This window comes from Pyrgilauda ruficollis, unplaced genomic scaffold (genome assembly GCF_017590135.1).
Source record: "Pyrgilauda ruficollis isolate IOZ18807 unplaced genomic scaffold, ASM1759013v1 scaffold45, whole genome shotgun sequence".
In the NCBI taxonomy this organism is placed as follows: Eukaryota; Metazoa; Chordata; class Aves; order Passeriformes; family Passeridae; genus Pyrgilauda; species Pyrgilauda ruficollis.
The window spans coordinates 4,727,225-4,745,666 of record NW_024526044.1 but is presented as its reverse complement, the minus strand read 5'-3'; positions in this window follow the sequence as shown (position 1 = coordinate 4,745,666).

Here is an 18,442-nt window from a genome sequence, read left to right as displayed (position 1 = left end):
GCATTCATAAAAAGGATGAAATAGGGTTTTGGTTTTTTTTTTTCCCCAAGAAACTGTGGCTATAGCTAAGTTCTACTGAGCTCTGCAAACAAAGAACTGAGCAAACAAAGAAAAAAAGCAAGACAGGAGGTGGGGAGTCCTGCCCCAGCCTGAGCACAGGCAAATGGCCTTGGGCTGAACAAGTGAGGAGCAGCACACAAAAAGGACAAGTGCAGGAGGTGGGCTGGGGGTCTCTGCTCCTGACAGGTTCACCTTAATGCTCACCTGGCTAAGTTTGCTCAGTTTGAGGCCATTTTCACATGGAACTGGATATACAAGCAAGGGGCTGCAAAGGATAATTATTATTTTGCATCTGCACTTTACACACAAGACTGAATTACTTCTCTCAATACTGCTGGAACAATGAAGGTGTAGCTCAGCAAACAGCCAAGAGTTCAGCCATAAATCCCATAAAGTTTGTACAGCACCTCAAAACCTCACACCATATCCACCAACATTCTCCCCCATGGGATATGCAGATGCTGGAAAAGGAAATGCACATTTTTATCAACCTTATTGTCCCTGAAGGTTCATTGTTGGAGCTGGTGGATGCACAGAGAAGCTGGAATAGCTCATCTGTAAACTCCAAGTGCCAGCAGAGATGCAGGCACAGAGACTGAGCCCTGACTCAAGCAGGGAGGACTTAGGAAGTGTCCCAGGAGCTGGCTGCTGTGGGCTGAGGCCTTTTTACCCTTCCACCAGCACATCCCCTTTGGAGCTCACCCCTATTCCCCCCAAAAAGGGTTGATGCTCAAAATTTATTCCCATAAAAGAATAAGCAGCTCTTTGCAAGTGTTGCAATTTCTGCCACGGTATTTATTAACCCACCCCAATGCTGACTGCTGCTCCAGGAAGGTGTCCAGGGAAGCTGAGCAGTGCACAGTTGTTCTGAGGAGGATGGTGCATCATTGCTGAGCTCAATTTGCATCAGAGAACAATCAGAGCCCTTTTATGGGAGTCATTACCACAGGCACACGGTGAGTGCAGAGTCTGGAGCTAAAGCTCTGCAGCAGGGGCAGAGCCACCACTTTCATTTGTCACCTCAAGAGGAGACATTAAAAAACGTATAGGAAATGAAAGTTAAGCATAACAGGTTAATAATTAAGGTAGCACAGACTTCTCCACGCTGAAACAGGAACAGAAAGGCAGCACAAAGCATCTGTGCCATGACAACACAGCAAGCAGGAGCTCTGTGGAAGCACAGGTGGGACAAAGGTAGGAACTGCAGGGTGGGGGCTTATTCCTCACCAGGACGTGTCAGTGACGAGGTTTGTGACAGGTTTATCACTCTCAGCTACCTCAAGCCTGTCCTGACTTTCCCTCCTCCCCTCCCAAAGCTCAGGCAGCTTCTGTCAGAGCCTGCCTGGCTCCTCTGGATGCTGCAGAGGTTGAGCCTGGCTTTCAGCAGGGGTCAGCCCCTGCTAAAGGAGGAGACAGCCCCAGAGGCAGCTCCAAGCACTTGAGATGATAGAATAACACTTCTGAATTGGCAGAAGGGCAGAGAGACACTCACAGGAGGGAGGCAGAGGAGGGGAGACAACAGGAGGTAAAAGTGAGGAGAATGGGAAAGAAGGGAACACATCCAGGGGAAATGGAGAGCCCAGGTAGGAACAGGGAGGCACAGCAAAATGATAAGCACAATTTTAATAGCAGAGAGGGCCCCAAAGACAACAAAGCTCTAATTGGAACAGCAGCGTAACGAGTGGCAACATCAGCCCTATACTTCTAAACTTTTATATCACATCCAGGCACAGTGGGAGGGGAAAGAAGCAGAACTAATTTCCACCTCCAGAGAGGGAGTTGGAGCTGCATTTCCAGGCTTTTGTTCCCTTTTGCCTACCACCCCTGCACGCCCAGCAGCCTCACTTCCTGCAGGCCCCCAGCCTGTCCTCTCCCAGGGGAATATCATCATCTCCACACTTTTTGGGTGTTCTCCCACCCCATGGACACCGTGGCAGATGCATTAAGGAACCAGACAAGCTGTCAGTGCTTTGGAGGGCTTGAGCTGCTCTGTTTTCATCCACCTGCAGATGTGAGTGTTTCAGCCTGTCCTTCTGCCCCAGAGCCAGGTGCCAGCCAGGTTTCTGTGGCTGCTGCTGGGGCAGAGGCAGGGTGGGAGCCCTGCTCCCAGCTCAGCCCTGCCAGGTTATCTGGAACACAAGGTAGAGAGAGGCCCTGCTTAGGAAAAGGGACCAGAATCTGCCTTGACAAGTGTTTTGCATGCAGTTAAACAGACAAATGTATTCTGCTGCCAGCCTCTTGCAGAAATTTGACTTGATGCCTGTCACCAAACAGCTTCTTTTGCACTAGAAGAATTACAAAACACTCATACCCTATAATGATCAAAAAGAGAGTCCCCATGCCCACGTTAGATTCCAGAGATGCAATCCACACTCCCATGCAAGCTAATCACATCTGAGCCTCCACAACGTTAGGAGATGCACCCTCTGAGGGGTGAAAGAGATACTGAGCTGCTGCATGGGGAGAAGGCCACTGCTCCGTGCAGCCCTGCTGGCTGTTGGCAGCACTGGCACCCTCACAAGGCATCGCTCTGCGTGGCATTCACATTTTTGGAAAAATCTCTTTGCCCAGGGTTTTTCTCCTGGGAAGCTGAGAAGCTTCAGAGAAAAAGGAAAACAATTCTTATCTCATTTGCTTCTCCTGTGTTTTGCTGCTTTGGAATGTGTTTGGAGGTTGTTTACCCACAGGTGATTGTTTCATTGGTTTCAAAACTAAGAGTTGTTTTCACTCTTTGGCCAACCAGTGCCAAGCTGTGTCAGGGCTCTGGAGAGAGTCACAAGTTTCATTATTATCTTTTCAGCCTTCTGTAGGTATCCTTTCTGTATCCTTTAGTACAGTATCCTTTAATATAATATAGTCTCATAAAATAATCAATTAGCCTTCTGAGAACATGGAGTCAGGTTCATCATTCCTTCCTTCATCGGAGCACCCCACAAATACAATAACCATGCACAGAGAAAGCCTCTCCTCCATCCTGCCCAGCCCTGACCAGACAGGGCACAGCTCAGAGGGGTGCAAACCTAATGCTCCTGGGTGTATTCAGCCACGTGCAAACAATGGGACTTTTACCAACCCATTTCAGTGGGGTTTGTACCCCTAAGTCCAGTTCCTCAGCTGTTTTTCCATCCACCACTTGTATTTGTGTTATGCTCAAGACACTCATTGGAATATCCTGCTGCTGTGCAGATATTATATATTTCTGTATATAAATATAGAAATATTTATATATTTCTAAAAGAAACTCTTTTAGAAGAGCTCAAAAATAACGCTGGTATTTATTTGTTGCAAATACAAGCTCTCAAGAGACACAAAGTCAGTCTCTTCCTCATTTCACTTTCTGTATCATTTCCACTCTGCCCTTTCTCAGCGAGGACAGTGCCCCCAGACCTCAGCACCACAAAGACATCAGTGGTACAAAGCAGCTCAGTCCCAGCTGGGGATTGGGTATCTTCAGTTATCCACACTAAATACTCCATTAAAGACTAAAAAACAAGGCAGTGGCACTTCATAAAGCAAGAGCTAGCAAACCCCACTTTGTATGGGTTGGGATCTTGCAGCCAATTGAAACCCAAGATGATGCAAAACCCACCTGAAGCTTTCTGTGGTAAATCCCTAAAGGATCCCCCACTTTCCTTGTGCCCAAGGAGTTTATTCAGGTGCTCTCCCACCTCCATTTGGCCACCCATTCTTACCCAATTTTTCCCTCCACTTCAGAACTACCAGATTTTTGTGGCTATCTGCTGAAATGTATTATCCCTGACAGTATTATTGCATTGAGTTTGTTTCCATGGGAAATCAAACAAAAGGACACAATGATACTCTCCCTTTCTTGGTCTGCACATTGAGTTAATCCCTACCTGGAGCATCCCTGGTGACCATTTAGCACCCCCAGGCCCAGCCCAGCTGGGTGTTTGCAGCAGCCCCACGTCACCCAGCAGCCCCAGATCCTTCCACAGCTTCTTTAACCTTCTTCTTTAACCTCTCCAAGAAGAAAGACAACAAATGGGCTGAGCCAGCTTCCAGAAATGGGAACAACTCTGTCACTTCTGTGACTGAATGTGAGCTGGCAGCTCTGCCAGCCCCCCGAGCCACCCAGCCCCTGGTGCTGCTCAGTTTTTGGGCTGTGCTTGGATTGGCCCATCCTCTATAAATGTGACACAGCAGTACCCACAGGCATTTCAGAGCTTTCAGCATTGCAGCTAAACCCCCATTTGGGGAGGATTTACAGCCTGCCTCTGAGTGGTGTCTGGCTGAAACGTGGCATCCAAAGTCTGGCCATAAGAGCCCTGCCATTGAATCATAAATCTGTTGGGCTATTTTTAAATTAGAAGGCTAAAAAATACAAATGAAGTTCACCATTTGCTGACACATCTTTGATCTCAGAAGGAATGTGAATTCCAGAGGCCAACTCTTCAGCTGATGTAAATCAGCACAACTACCCTGGCATCAGTGGAGCTCAGTGATTTACATGCTACAAATCTGTCCCTGTATTTATTAATGGAATATTTGTAGGCAGCTTTCGGGTCAAGTCTTCACTGTTGATGTAACCTACTGGAATCAATGGGGAGTTGCTCATACAAATGCAAAATAAGACTTGGGTTTCTTTCTTCCCACTGCTGATTATTTAATTTTTAATTAAAGCAGAATTGCAGAGCAAAAGCCTAGCCATGGAGCACCCAGAGCTTTTCAGGCAGATCTTCTTGGTTGAGACCACAATGAGATTTACAAGGCAGCTGTAGGACATGCATCAATTGCTACTTTTCATCTTTATAGGTTGATCCATAGAGCAATCTGTGCTATTGCTGATCTATATTTATACCACAGGCCTATATTTTAGTCATTTCACAGGGAGACCTGCTAAAGCTTCAAACAAAAATCTGAAGAACAGAGAGGAAGATTTGGTGTTCCACCCAGGGCTCTCTTCACATTCCTCCTCTCTCCCACATTATCTCCTGCATTCTGCTGCAGAAAGGGCCAGAGATCTGCCCCAGCAGCTTCAGACCCTGTGTGTGCAGAGTGCAGGGCAGGGAGGGACAGGAGGCACCAAACCCAGGGCATCCCCCTCCGTGTCAGCCTGCCCCAATTTCCCCCACCACCTTTTGGCTCTGCTTCCATCCCTCCCCATGCCAGGAGCCCAAAAGGGACCAGTGACACTCCCAGAGCCTTGAGGAGCTGGGATTTATGTAGAACATATGCTAAACAGGCTATTTGCATGTTGATGGCTGCACATGCCCTCGCAGAGCTGCCCAGCACACTGTACAGGCATTGCTGAACCCCCTCCCTGGGTCACTCCCCAGGTGTTTTAAAGGTGGTATTTTGAATTTAGTGCTGCTCTCACCACAAACCAGGCACTGGGAGCACCTGCAAGGCCCCTCTCCTGGGGTGTGTGCAGAAAGCAGCCTAGCATTAATTGATGCAATACCCAAGATAGAAATGTTTGCTTGCCTCACTCACTACATTCCTTCATTTACTGAATAATTCAGCTTCTACACAGGCTCAGCTGACCTTTGCTTGATAAAGTCATATTTCCAAGCATTTGCTTGCATTTGGTGTTTTTAATCAGGTTCAAGTCCACTCGTTGCACATCAGAGCAGAGAATAATGATGCAGATCCGTGTTTTAGCCAAGTGATGTTCCTTACAGCACACACACTTCCCCCAAATCACCGAGTTGTTAACTAAAGTGTAAGAGAATTTATGATGCTAAATAAAACCAGGGAAGAAAAAAAAAGAAAAAAAAAAAAAGATGTTTTAATAAGATGAAAATCCAAATGTTAAAATAATGAGCCATCTGTATGGGTGGCCCTCTCCTGAGAGATGCCAAGAGCTTTACCATCTGTGAAACATTTACCAGCTGTTTCCTTCCTTTTTCGTGAGAACAGAAGAAATCCTTGCAGTTGGTGTTTCTAACTGACACATCCCAGTGAAGGAAACAGGTTTGTTCCACAGCAGGGACCTCTCCCAAAGCCAGCCTGGCTGCAAGGAACTGAGTATTTTGGTGAGCATTGCTGCTCTGCTTCAGAAAGGTCTGCCCAAACAACGGCCCAGAGCACTCAGAAATGGAAGAGACAAAACAGCACAAAAACCACAGACTGATTTCAGGAATTATCTACTGAATATTTGATCTAAACATTTATTGTTTTGGCTTTTTAAAACCCCAATCTCTTACAGGAATTCAGGATAAACTCATAACCCATTTGAAGCTTAAAGACACCTGCAATAAATAAGTATAATCCAAATATTAATTGCTTAGAAGAACTGGACCTTGTTTTCTCTTCTGATCATCTGATAGCTGCAATCAGCACACCCCTGCAGCTCTCACCTGGCACCCACCCCAGCCAGGGCTGCTCCTGGGGTCAGACAATGCTGATGCTCTCCAGGGTTTTAGCTGCTGATAACACAGATCAAAGGCTACCAAATAAATGCAACTTTAATCCATGAAAGCATATCTCATCTTGTATTATTTGTACCCTGATGTGCTGCAGCCCTAATTGCACGACATTTAATTATTTTCCTTGGTGTTCTCTCATTTCACTGGCTGCCCATGCCAGTTGAACACAACTTCAGCAGAATCAGCCCTTAAATTCCAAGCTGATGAAATTTGCCCATGGAAGTGAGAACTGAATTCTGCACAGAAACTCCCTTTACGTCTTCCAAATTCTTTTTTTTTCAAGAGACTTGTGAAGTGAGTCAGGGGAGGAAAAAAAGTAAAAACCAGCTTCTAATCAATTTGTCAGTCCATGGTTGTGTAAGGAGAGCCTTTTACATCCCAAACCCCCCACAGCCTGCACTTCCCATCCAGGAAACCTGCCACGGGCTTGGGAAGAGCCCCCAGCCCCACCCAACACACTGACAGCACCCAGAGACAGCAGAGGTGACAGAGAAGAGCCAGAACAGGGAGGCAGGATTCAAATGGGAATGGAGGAGTCATTTGTGCCCCCTTGGGCAGAGCAACTTCCCCAAGGTAGCACCCCCCTGCCAGTGAATAACCTGTTCTTTCTCCTGGAAAAGGGAACTGAGACCTTAAACTTCAAGTAATATCAAAGAATAGGACAGGTTTTTTTGCTGGGCACTCTCCTAGTAAATATACATTAGTAATATATATCATAAATATATAATTTTACACTTACAGTAAATAATAGCAAGGAGTAATTTAAAGAGGAATGGCAAGCTTTGGTCACTTGTACAATATTTTAGAGCATCACTTTGAAATGAAACTACCTTTTACCAGAACATCTAAAGCCTTCAAAAACCAGTGAAAATTAAGTTTGATGCCACTCTTGAAAAGGAAGTCCTGGGAAGCTCCCTGCCAATATTTATCCCCAGAGAAACTGAGGCATGAAGGAGCACAGATTTCTTTTCAGGCTGATGTAACTACCGTGGCCTCAAAGCTGGCAAACGAGCCCAGCTGGAGGGGAGCCCCAATGGTGCCAGAGCTTTTCTACTCTCTTTAAGGGCCAGGAAACCCTTGGGATGCTGTGGGAAACGGGGCTTGCTTTGTTTGCAGCTCAGGTGATTTTAACTCCTCACATCCCCTGGACTTACACCAGCTGCACTTACACCAGTTTTGTTGGCAAAGCCCCCAGTGCCCCTGGCAGGGCTGAGTGTGCAGAGCTCACTCTCAGGTCTCTGCTTTGCTCACCTGCAGCTCTCAGGCTCCTGGAACACGTGCAGTTAGTCAGCTGGCAATAACAAACCCCCAGGTTTTGTAGGTGTTTGAAGTCCTGGGCATATGTTCACATTTAGAGAATCACACAACAATGTTGAGGAGCACCAAGTCCCACCATTCCCCCAAGTTTGCCACTAAATCTTGTCCCTAAGAGCCACAGCTGAAACCCCTCCAGGAATGGGGGCTCCACACTGCCCTGGGCAGCTGGGCCAGGGCTGGACAATTCTCTCAGGAAAGAAATTCTCCCTAAAATCCAACTTAAACCTCTCATCTCCACGCACCAGCTCACGTTCACAGCTATAAAAACCCACAGCTGAGTGTGCTAGCTAAGAACAAACAATAGCCAGGTTTCTAAATGAAGCTATCTTAATTTTTTTTGTTGTTGTTGCTATTTTCAAATCTCTCAGGATGATTTTCCACGGTTTTCAATCCCTCACATTGCCTCCAGCATGCATCTGCATGTGTGCATTAACCCACTGTGCTCTCAGCTGTACTTCTGTAGGACAAAGGTGGCTCTGAGCAAAGCCCACCTGGAATTTCCCCACCCACAGGGAAAGCCTGGCTTGGCATTTGACATTCCTGTGTCACCCAGGGAGGGTCACACCTCGCTTTTCTGTGTTGAAAGCTGCAGCTTTAGCACTTGGTACCTCTAAATGACACCAGTTACAGCACCCAGTGCTTAAATGCTGGATGATAAAAATGGTTTGTAAGCACAGCCTCCCCTCCCTGCTCCTGGAGCTGCTCAGTGGGTTGGGAGGAACAGCAGAACAGACTCAGGAACAACGAGGTGACAGGGGCAGGCTTCCTGCTGAGTCAGGGGCTGCTCAGTGCTCCTGGTCCGTGGGTGTTTGAGATGTAAACTCACAGAATCCAAGCCCTCAGCACAGCTAAAAATCCCATTTCACTCGTTGGAAGGGTGGCTGTGCTCACCAGAGTGTCCTGGGTGAGCTCCAGCACAGGTAGCTGCATTCTGCTTGAGCAAATTCTCCCTCAGTTTCCAATTAGGAGATGGATTCATCATTTTTGGCTTTGTGCTGCTCCCGTGACAGAGGTGAACAAAGGCAGCAGTTGACACTGATCAACTTTTTGACACATTGCTGGAAAAATGGGCTCAGTAAGTAATGGGGAATATGAACGTTTCAGCTGGAAAGCCCTGCACAGTTCACTCAGGGACAGGAGGGGCTCTGCCAGCAGCTCCAGGAACCAGAGAGAGACAGCAACAGCCCCAGGACAAGGCTCTCAGGGCATCATGGAACAAAGAATTGGGCAGCATTCCCAAAAACTCCTGCTCCTTCTCTCTCTGGTCCCAGGTAGCACAGAAGTGCTCAGAGAACAGACCCAGAGCCCACATTTAAGTTTGCCAGGGACAAATGGCTCTGTAAACATTGTAAACCTTTGTGTAGTCAAGGACACTAAAGCATGGCCTGACTGCCAGAGGATGCACAGGACACTGAGCACATCAGTCACCAACACAAAAAAAAAAAAAAACATTCCAGCAATTCTGCCCAGCTGGGAATGCCAGCCAAGATCTGGAGATGCTCCTGACCAAGAGGTTTCACCTGAAAAATGCCACTGTACAATTTACATGCTTAAACACTTCAAAATGATCTTTTCTCCTGGTCCAGAGGGTCCTCAAGGGCAGCTAAAGGACAAGAGTACAACACCCACGCAGCAGGCTGACACTCCTCAGCCCCACACCAATGGCAACGACCCAAACAAAGCAGCTGTAAGAACCCCCTGTGAGCAGCCTGGCTTTGCTGACCCCATCCTTCCCCTATTTGTATAATATTTATGATCCTGCATCTCTGAGCTCCTGCAGGGAGCATCCCATGCCAATTCACAGGCCAGGTGCTGTGTGGGTGGGTGCTGTGTGGGTTTCCCCTGTGCTCAGATGCCTGAGCCACCAGAGCTCAGCTCATGTTCAGCCAGGCCTGAACACCCTGGGAGCCAAGATGAACAATCTGTGCCAAGCTACAGAGGCAGCCTGGGATCAGAACACCTTCTCTGGAAAAGCTCTGGCTAATAGCTGGTGATAGAAAGGGTGAGAAATCCGCGCACAAAAACATCTCGTGCTCACTCGGGCAGTCCAGCTCACACCTCGTTTGTCAGCGTGGCACTGATCTCCAGCTCATCGTTAATTAGTGCCATGGACATCCAGGAAAGGCACAATCCCCACCAGAGGACAGAAACCAAACTGTGTTTCTGGCACTTCCTCCAGAACTCATTTGTCAGCAAATTCGCTGTTTTCCTGGAGCTGCCCAGGAAGATTTGCCTTACAGCTTTTGTTGTTGTTCATTAATTACCCAATCTCAGCACTCTGCTGGGATCTCCACCCTGAGAGGGGCACTCAGCACCAGCATTTCCCAGGGCTCTCCAGAACCTCCCTCAGCTTCTCAGGGGGGAAAAGCATCCACATTTAACTCTGGGCTGGAGTTCTGCAACATTCCAGCTCCCATTTGCCTCTCCACTGTCAATCCTCATGTGCTGTCAGTCTCTTCTGCTTTTTACTTTGGTAAAAAAGCAGCAGAAAACCCAATGTAAAATTCAAATAGGGCTGGGAAGTACATTTTGTATCAGATTGCCTCAAAACCTCCTGCAGCTTTTTTGCAAAACGAAGCCCATGTTCTCCCAAGTTCTTGGGCACATCTGGAGTTTCACAGTTTTGGATCAAACCAGATGACAGCAGTCTGTCAAAAGACAGCCAGAAGCCCATCAAACAGATATGCAAAAGAATGAAATGAAGAAAACTCTTTTGAACCCGAAATAGAATTTTTATGTAACACAGAAATAGTTCTTTTCCCAAACTTCCTTTCATGGGAAGGACAGAAAGTTGATTCTTTCTGTCTGAGAACAACACTTGGGCTTTGCTGATGACAGTCTTTGGGAATGGAAAGGCAGGAGCATTTTCTGGGAGCTGTGGGCTCATTTTCCACACATGAAAGGCAGGGCTTGTCTTGTGCACGATGGGGAGAGGGGATGGAAACCACCCCAAGATCTGGGCTCACCCTCAGGAGCCCCACTCCCAAGCCCAAAGTTTTGCATCTCAAGCACAGAAAATTTTAATTAAATCAAAGCACACCAAATGAACACACAAAATAGGCAGAGCAGTTTGTTGGGGAAGGACTTTTTGGCTAATTTTGAGAGAGAGTGGCTCACAGCACTGTACTTGGCCTCAGAAATTTAATTGTACCTAAATTAAGACTGAAAGCTGATCAGGTTGGATTAAAGCCTAGTGGGATTCTGAAACAGATTTCTCGCTCTGTCCTCCGCTAATATTTTTCCAAACTGCTTTTTTGGCAATCCTTTCCTTTTTGCACCCAGTTTTCCCTGTAAATGAGCAGTGAAATTCCAAAGGACTCTATCAGGAGTTAAAATCACTCAGTGTATATTTGCCAGCGCATGCAGTATTTATTTTTAAACAGTGCCAAAAGTGTTTATAGATAGAAACAACAGGACAACCCATAATTAAATAACTGTTTCTGCTACATCTGCTATTTAGCAACTTGAAGGAAAATAATTTCCCAACAACAAATAGGGATGGTCAAGAAAGCTCTCAAGTTTGGGCCCATTATTACCATATAAAACAACATATTAGTTGCTTAGCTACCAATCATAAAAGAAGGCCAATTAAAAATGAAAGAATCTTAACTAGCTGCATGGAATATAAAAGTGAAAAGTTAAAAGCTGTCAGGTGGTTAGTGGAGAGAATACTGAGCAGTGATTGACAAACTGGGCTTGCTTTGCTTCAAATTTGGCTTTGATTCAATAAATGATTGACACACTGATGTCGTCTGAAATAGCAGATTGTGCTTTGGAGAGGCTATTTAGCAGCCCATTGATTGACAGGTTACTAAAATTGTCCCATGGACAGAGGTAACCAAACAGAGCTATATTTTGACAGGTGGGCTTTTTTTTTTTTTTCTTTTTTTTCACCTGTATTTGCTATACCATTTATATTAAAAGCAGGAGTGGAGAAAGGACCATGAAAGTGTCATTCAATCACCAGGAAAATGGCTCAATGGTTCCTTTTGTAATATTGCTCCACAAACCTAAAATTCCATTCCCCCATTAAATATAATTTTTTTTTTAATGGAAAACCCTAAAAGCAAACCTGAACAGCCTCAGACTTCTCTCTCAGAAAGCCTTTACACACCAGGAATAAAAAAAACAAAAACAACCCACCATTTTCCCAAGAGGTCCCAGGCACCAAAGCCAGGAAGCATCACCCTCAGCCTGGGACTCAGCACTGCCAGGAGCACACGAGGGCTTGGACCACACCTGAATTTCGGCTCTCCAAGCCTGAGGAGTGTGCAGAGCCCCTTCAGCCTCCTCTGAGCAGCTGTGGGAGCACAGAACCATGGCAGGAGTTGGCCACCAGGGACACAGGTGCTCCACAAGTGCCTCGTCACTTAGGAGCAAAGGGAAGAATATTCCAGCCAGGGAGGGACGTCAAAAAACTGCCAGAACTTTGCTTTAATCAAAGAAAAACAACGACACAGCATTTTTTCTACATAACCACGAATACAATATTACTCCATAGTCCAAAACAAAACCATTTCCAGGTTTTTATCACTCTTATTTTCAACACAAACCCAATTATTATTGTTTAACAGCAAGTCTTGTTGTTTCTGAACACCTTACTTTTCATTCCTAAATTTCCCATTAGGAAACGACTTGTCCTCACAGTTTTTACTCTTAGTGCTTTAGGCCTCCACATTTCTGAGCTGTTCTTTTATAAATTTCAGTCATTTCTACAGAAAACTCTTTACTTTCCATCTCCAACTTCTCAATTGATTGTGATCCACTGACAAAACTTCATAAAAAAAATAAACTAATAACACATTGACTACAGACAAAGCATTAAATATGTTACCAGCTTAGGCATCAACATTTCAGTTTAGCACCCGAGTTTGCAGGTAAATCAACAAACTTGAGTTTCTCTCTGCTTACGGAGAGCAAGAAATTATTTTTTTCCCTTCAGAGAAGTTCCTTCACAGAACAAATTCAAACCAGGCCACAGTAAAAGCACAAGTTAAAAAACAGAACTGATGATCACTTACCTGAAACAACGACGCGCAGAGCCAAGATGGGCTGAGCAGCGAAGGGAAAAGCCAATCCCTGGAGCATCCTGAGCCTCCCAAAGCCCAGCCATGCCTGTGCATCACTTAAACTCTGCTCCTGCCCTTCTCCTGCTGCTGCTCCTCAGGGGAATTGCAGCATCTCCTCGGGATCTGCATCACCCGTTGGGGAATTGCAGCGTGTCCTCGGGATCTGCACCACCCGTGGGGGAATTGCAGCGTCTCCTCGGGATCTGCATCACCCATGGGGGAATTGCAGCGTCTCCTCGGGATCTGCACCACCCAACCGTTGGGGAATTGCAGCGTCTCCTCGGGATCTGCACCACCCAACCGTTGGGTGGAGATTGGGAACACCTGGAGCCCCACACAGAAATGCAGCTCAGTCGTTGGACCCAGGTGCAAATGTTCTCATGAACATTAAGAAAAAACTTTGGGAAGTTCAGTGGAAAAAACCCCATTGCTTTCCTTCACTTTTCACTTTTCGTTTTTTGAACTCTTGCGTTCTGCCGTACAAAAACTTCCTCCCTTACATCAACTTATTAAAATTACATTCCAGTTGAAACTCTTTGATGGCTTGAAATTAAGCATTTTGTCCCTTTTGGTGGCTTTAGGTTTTCAGTTAAGCTTTCTCAGCATTGTTTATTAAACAAATGTGCTTGGTCTGTGTAAACTGTGTTTGTCCATTTATCTTTACTTGACATGGAAAAAACTTCCAGGATGACCTGGAGGACATGGGACAAGTGACAATTTGGGAAATTACAGATTTTTAATGTATTTAGTGCCTCACCTTTTCCCCATTTATAAGAGACACAAGCCTGGAGGCTTTACAAAGCACCACTACCATTTTAGGCCCACATTATTTTACAGATATATCAATTATTCCAATTTTTCAGCACAAATTCATTCAGCAGCTATAAATAATAAAAATAATCATACTAATAAAAGACAAAAAATTGCTGCTGGCATCATGGACAGCCAAATGCAGTCCCTGTGCTGTTCATTTCCTCGCTGCAAATTAAGCTCTGCACAGTCATATTTTGGATTCACTGGGAAAAAAGCCCTGATATCATCTTCAAACTTCTCCTTTGCAGCAGCCACACAGGCATTGCATAAAACATCACCATTTATAATTTGAGCACTCCAAGTTTATTTTTAAGAATCTATTAAAACAGATTTTTCAATGAAACATGGTATTTTAAGAAAAGAGGAGCTGGAAGAACACTGCCTCCTTGATGATCCTTTTTCCCCTTAAAATGGCAGGTTTCAGCTTTTCTTTTTTAAAAGAATGTCTTTTTCCAATGACTTGTTGAAGACTATGGTCATTTTCTGCCCAGTTCCAGTTAATTGTTATTAGTTTCAAAAATTCTAACTAGCTTGCTGTTTTTTAAGAAAGCAAATAAATACACAAGTCCAAGTTCCTGCTGATCAGGGACTTAATATCCACTGAAGAAAACAGGTTTGTGGATTGTGACGTGAACAACTTTCAGATCCAACTAATTTCATTAGCTGCTTTTGCTGGTTTGTTGGGAAATGATACCACAGCTATCACCTGCTGTACTTATTTCAGAAAGAGAAATATCTGGTTTTTCTGTATTTCTGTTTTTCTGAATTTCTGGGGTTTTTTTTCGAACTGGAGACTTGTCGTGACTTAAGGAAGGAGAAATTCAGTTCAGAAACAGAAAGCTTGCAGGCTGTTTGAGTCTTTGTAGAGTGAATGGTGGATCCTGGGGCTGGGCTGCCGTGGGTAAAGGATGCAGGTTGAGCTGGGGTGCAGCTCTCACTGAGAGCAGGTGTGACACCTCAGCTGGTGGCACCAGGGGGGAGATGAGCCCCAGATGTGGCTGGAGAAGGTGGCTGCAGCCAGAGCTCTGCAAACCCCTGCACTGCTTGAAATTCTTCTTACTTGGCCCCAAAAGAGGAGTTTTTGCAGCCAAAGGGTGAATCCTGAGGTGAAGATTAGAAGGGAAAGAGCTCTGGAAATGCTTTCATGGCTCAAAGTAGAAATTATTGGTGATAGCAGCATTTCATCCCAGGAGGGGAAATTTAATCTTCCCTACCACCCCACCAAACTTATTTGTGTACAGACCAAGGGGAAAAAGGATTTTGCCCCAGTGCTGCTGTTCCACCCTCTTGTGGGCAGGACTATTCTATAGCATGGCACGGAATATTCTTATAAAAGCAAAACCCTAAATATATATTCTGTAAACAAATGACTACTTGAGTAAATGTGAAAAAAGTGCAGCAAAAACTTATCTGAGTTCCTCACAGTGACCATGAACACACAGGGAAAGAATTACAAAGAGAAAGTCACCAAATGAGATACAACTCACCAAATGAGATACAACTCAAAGGAATGTAATAAGGAGAAAGTGTTTGGTAAGTGCCTTCTCTATGCAGGAAAAGACCCAGGAAAGATTACATCTGTCACTCAGCAAAGAGAGAAAGTTTCTGACAGATCACCCTGAAAAAGCCTTTTTTACTTTCATCCTCGCTCTGGGAATCAGCTGTGATCAGATTGCAAAAATAATCTGGGCCAGTGTCAGAGGAGGGTGAGCTCTGGCTGCAGGAGGAGGAGAGTTTTGAGACTACTTAAAAAGCACAGAGAAAAGGTCAGGACATTAAACAGGTCTCAGAAGAATCTCAGGACTACCAGTGGCCACCTCTGAAATCTTGTGGAAGCCCAACAGTTTCCAGAAAAGAGCTGCAGGATCATGGAGTGCAAGCTGTGACTGGTCCCCACCTTGTCCCCAGCCCAGAGCACTGAGTGCCACGTTCCTGAGAAACCTCCAGGGATGGGCACTCCAAACCTCCCTGGGCAGCCCCTGCCAAAGCCTGACCACGCTTCCCGTGAAGAAATTCCTGCTGATGCCCAGCCTGAACCTCTCCTGGCACAGCTTGAGGCCATTTTCTCTTGTCCTGTCCCTGTTCCCTGGGTGACACATCCTCCAGATGACTTGCAGGGGGTTGGAAGAGGTAAGAAAATCACACTCCAGAATTATCCCCTCACGGCCCATTGTCAGGCTGGAATAATGTCTGGAGTGTGTCCTGGGCCTGGCAATATCCAACACTTTTATTAATGTCTCAGGAGGTGGAACAGCAAATATTGAGCAGCAGATCTGCAGATGGTAGTGAGCCAGGGGGGACGGCAGCAGCCTTTGAAGGCAGCATTGTAATCCAGAACGAGCCTGACAAATTGCAGGAACACTCGGAAAAAATAGGATGCAATTCAAGATGAATCAGTGCAAAGTTGTCACTGATGCATAATCAACTGCTCAAATATAGGATGGGGACAACTGATTACAAAGCAGTTCTGCAGGAAAGCAGCTGGGGCTGCACTGAATCAGAAGCTGTCCGTGAGTCAACGGTGTCATGCTGCTGCAGAAAGGGCGGGTGTCAAACTGGGACATGTAAACAGCAGTGTCATGTGTTAGACATGTGAAGTAATCCCACTCGCTGCTGGGGAGGTGGAAAACACAATCCAGCAGTCAGGTTTTGGCACTGCACCTCAAATCATATGTTGTCCAGCCACGGAGCAGTGAAATGAGGGCCAGGGCCAGGGGATGTGATGTGCGAGGGATGCTGAGGAAGTGGGGATGGTTTGGGGAGTGGGGGTAACACAGATGTTAAAAACTGCCTCAAAGAAGAAGGGAAGAAACTGTTCTCCATTTCATTTGAGAAGGCCCCAAAAAAGTAACAGTTTTCCAGCAGTAGGAGGAATTTTGCCATGGTAAAGCCACTGGAAGAGGTTGCCCAGAGGAGTTGTTGAGTCTGCATGGCGTTGGTCAAATGTGCCTCAATAGAATGAGCACAGTTCAAGCTGCTCCTAGGCAGGGACTGCAACAGAGTTCTCTGTTTTCTCTAGAGAATCCTCAAGTTGCTTCTTTCAAAATGGTTGTAACCCAAATCTATTTTAAAATAATTTTCCTGCAATAATTCTAAAAAGAAAGAAGTAAACACTGAGACTGACAATGCCATTAACTGGCAATACTGAAAATTTTTTATTTATCAAATCAAATATTTCTAACCCTTTCTTTGTTTGCAGGACTTCCCAGAATTTCCACTTTTTCTTTCTCTACAGTGGTAGGGAAAGCGTGAAAGGGGTCACCAACACTGTGAATTTCATTCAAGAGGAGTTGTGTACCTACATATATATAACTTCTACAGGGGAAAGAAAAGGAAGGAAAGAAAACAATTCCCAGGTTTAATTATCAGCAGAACAGTCACTGAAAGAAAGACGGACAACAAAAATAAGAAAGATAAAACACTGCAAGTCACAGGGCTGAGCTTGTTGTGACTACACTGATGGGAACTGTTATCAGAGTAGGTACACAAAGAGCATTTGGCCCTTTATTGCACACAGAAGTGGCTGTAAACTTTCCTGTAAGGCACAACAAATCTCACACATTAAGCTGAAAAATCGGACCCAAACCAGCCCAAACTACAGCAAGAGAGGATTTTCACAATCCCAGGTCACACTGTTGCTCCATGTAATCTGCACCTAACCAAGAAATTGAAAATCCTCTAAGAACATACCTACTTGATTGTATATTGCTGTATTTGGGGGGAAAAAAATCCTTCTGGATCCCAGTGGGGAATTCTGCTCATGCCCTGAAGCGTGAGATTTGATTACTCTTTTTTGAACATGCATAACTGCCATTGCTATTACTGGTCATAACATTTTGTCAGGAAAGAGAAATATTATTCTGCAATGTAATAAAAATAGATAAAATTCAATATAGCTTCAGAATCATTTGCTGCATTTCCAAAGTAAACATTAAGCACCCATCGAGATTATTCCATTGGATAAGCCAAGGAAGCCTCCAGTGCTATCTGTTCATTTTATTATCTCTAATTTTCAAGAGTGCAAAAATGCTTTCAGTAAATATTATGGGTTCTTCCTGTGCTAAAAGAGATGCTAAATGACCTTCACCAACTTTGTTATAAATAACAGGAGCAGGGAGCACACGCACGCTGGGTAGTTCCAGCTCTATTCAAACCTATCAGCCAATTCTGACCAGTGGATAAAAATGGACACCAGACTCTGCTTGCTTTTTCCCCCCCTTCTTCATAATCCCAGCCCAGTTCCCTCTTGAAAGGCATTCTGTTCTGTCAGCCATAATGGCATCTGCTGGTGGAGACAGGAAGCCATAAATCTGTAGGGTTCCTCTCGACCAAGCCTTGTTAATGCTCCCATTTATCACCGAGGATAGGGTGCCATCTCACTCCTGCTCCACTCACAAGTCCATCTTCTCAATTCCCCTTTCCCCAAGGAGTAACCATTTAAAACAGTGACTTTCTCATCTTGCATGTGGAGGCTGTGAGCGGCGCTGATACAAATCCCGTCCCCAGTGTGCACGTTTGGATTGGAGCCACGACTCTGGAGAACAATAGCTGTCCTCTGATCCCAGAGCACGCTGAACTGCTGCCCTGCCTGAACCACAGCTCCTGGCTCTGCAGCTTGCACAGGAGCAGCACATGGAGAGGTTAAAATAGCAGAGGACTCTGTGTCTGCCACCCCCTCGTGCCTGCGGGTGTCCCAACAGCCACATTGCGTCCCACGGTTTGGGAGAAATCTTACTAAAACATCACTGGGTTAAACAGCATTTAATACACAATCCTTCACAATAAACAATCTGT